Source organism: Mastomys coucha, unplaced genomic scaffold (genome assembly GCF_008632895.1).
Source record: "Mastomys coucha isolate ucsf_1 unplaced genomic scaffold, UCSF_Mcou_1 pScaffold6, whole genome shotgun sequence".
Classification (NCBI taxonomy): domain Eukaryota; kingdom Metazoa; phylum Chordata; class Mammalia; order Rodentia; family Muridae; genus Mastomys; species Mastomys coucha.
Window position 1 is genome coordinate 53064200 of NW_022196912.1, and position 2455 is coordinate 53066654.

Here is a 2455-nt window from a genome sequence, read left to right on the forward strand (position 1 = left end):
ACACACAAATAAGTACATGGCAAATTGGGTAGGTGTACCAGCTGTAGAGAAAGAGTGAAAAAGCCCACATTGGTAAAGAAAACATGTTTAGAAAAAAGAATAAGGAAAGAAAGAGTTATGCTTTTATTTATTTTAAGAATAATTCAGAGTAGCTGGCATTTTTTTAATGCTGCAGGGCCTGAGCTCTGTAAGAGAATGCATGGTCTGGGATTGGCAATGGGTAGGTGGGGGATCTTCTGCGAAGGAACACAGTACATCACTTCATTGAAGAGATAAGTTTTCCTCCTCTCTCTTAAGTATAACTTAAGGTGACACATAATTTAGGTGTGAGGTAGATCAAGTATCTATTACTAAGGGCAAAGGGTTGCTTCATTTCTGTTTTCTAAAACAGATATTTTTCTTTTATTCTACTCAAGTAGAGGTAAATGGGTTTTAATAGTTCCTCATCCCTAAGAGAAGGCATCTCGGGAGTTTATAGTATACAAGATTGTAGAATCTGCTGAGTGGTGGTCCCTTAACTGGGTAACTGATATGCCCTACTGAATTTTAGATATCTACCCATGCCAGATATTCCACTGACTTGACCAGAAAGAAACAGATGAGTTTTTAATGTTACCAAACATTGCTGTGTCCCTGCTCCCCATACCACTGCTGCTCATGATGCCAATAAGGCATTTTCTTCTGAGAACATACTACTTTAGACATCGAAAGAAATATCAGTAAACTTTAAAATATATGATAGCTATAGAGATGCGCTCTGCAATGTCAGAAACCACAATGACTGAGTCCATAGCTGGCCAGTCAATAGATTCCAGGGTGCTGCAAACATTAGGAGATAAACAGATGTAGACACGACAATTACTCCACATTGATTAAACACCAGAGTGAAACCAGCAGAGGCTGACCCAAGGAAATCTGATGTTTAAGAATGCAACCAAGAAAGGATTTGATTACTATCTCTCCACACATCACCAAATTCCATTTTCATGGAAGTTTGAACATTTTCTTGTATTGTTCAAAATCCTATAATTTATTTTAGAGACCAGAACACTGGAAAGAATTATTGTTTCTTCATACATATACAGACATACAGACAGATATACATACATACATTTGTATACATACATACATACATACATACACATACACATACACACACACACATGTAAAGTCTCAACTAACTTTTTGAAAAAAAAGTACATATTTGTCATGTGATTTTTAAGTCATAATTACAGAAAAAAATGTTTATTTCAGGCTTCTGGAAGAATTATTTTATTCTTTGTGTGGAAAGAAAAAGGGGAATCTGCAAATCTTTTTCATTAATAAATTTAACAATTGCTTTATCTTGAAGTGATAACCTGGAGGAAAGTTATTGAATATCTTGCCACACTATGATTATAAGACTTAAACATGAGTGTTGGATACACACAATTTGATATGTTACATGTTTTGTTTTTATTAATATTTTATATTTTTATTATTTAAAACAATATTTAAATTTAAATACATTTTATCACATTCTTCTGCTCTCCCAAGTCATTTCAGATCTGTTCCTTTCTAACCATTCAACTTTATGTTCTTTCTCAAAAAAGCAACCCAAAACCCAGTACAAGAAAACACTCTAAACCAAGAACATTAGAATATTTTGCCCCAAAAGGAATAAAACGCCAAACTGTAACACAAATAAAGGCACATAAATATTGTGAAGTCAATTGTTTGTTGATTATATACTCCTGAACATGAGATCTGCCCAGGAATGTCTGATATACAGTATCATTACATTGGAGTAAATTCACTCTCCCAGAAGGTATCAATGACTAATCTGTTGTTAACTTCTGTCCTAGTGGATAGGCTTATTTTATTCATTTATTCATTTGTTTGTTCATTCATTAATTCACTCATCCATTCGCACCTCTTTTGGATATGACAAAAATACAATGAGAAAAAACAAAAATCACGTTGAGACTGAACAAGACAGACAAATATAAGACAAAGAGTCAAAGAGATGACACAAGGGTTGGAGACCTATATGCTGGCACCCTCAGACATTCCATAAAATCCCTAAGCAGGAATCCATAATATAATCATACGGGATCTGATGTAGACCTGTGCAGGCTGACTTTGTTTCTGTGCTTTTATACAAGCCTTGCTCGCAATGACTTAGGGGCTTTGTTTTCTTGGTGTCATTTATCCCCTCTGGTCTTACATCCCCTTTCTCCTCTTTCTTTGGCTTCCCTGTGCTCTGAAAGGATGTGTTTGATAGGCATATCCTATTTTTGCATGTTCCAAATTCCCTCTATCTGCATAATGTCTACATATGGCTCTCTATATTTGTTTTCATTTGGTGCAGAAGGAAGCTTCTCTAATGCTGGCTTAACAAGGTGCTGATCTTCCATTAGTTTCAATGTATCTGCTTTGATGTGGAGGTCCCTGATCCACTTGGACTTGAGCTTTG

The 2455-nt window shown here is 35.4% G+C and overlaps 1 protein-coding gene across 4 annotated transcripts in view; it reads left to right on the forward strand.

The window, feature by feature from the left end:
• The window catches only part of Agmo (alkylglycerol monooxygenase), a 329966-nt gene that overhangs the window by 126987 nt on the left and 200524 nt on the right, over positions 1 to 2455 (forward strand). The gene's annotated exons all lie outside the window — the stretch shown is intronic.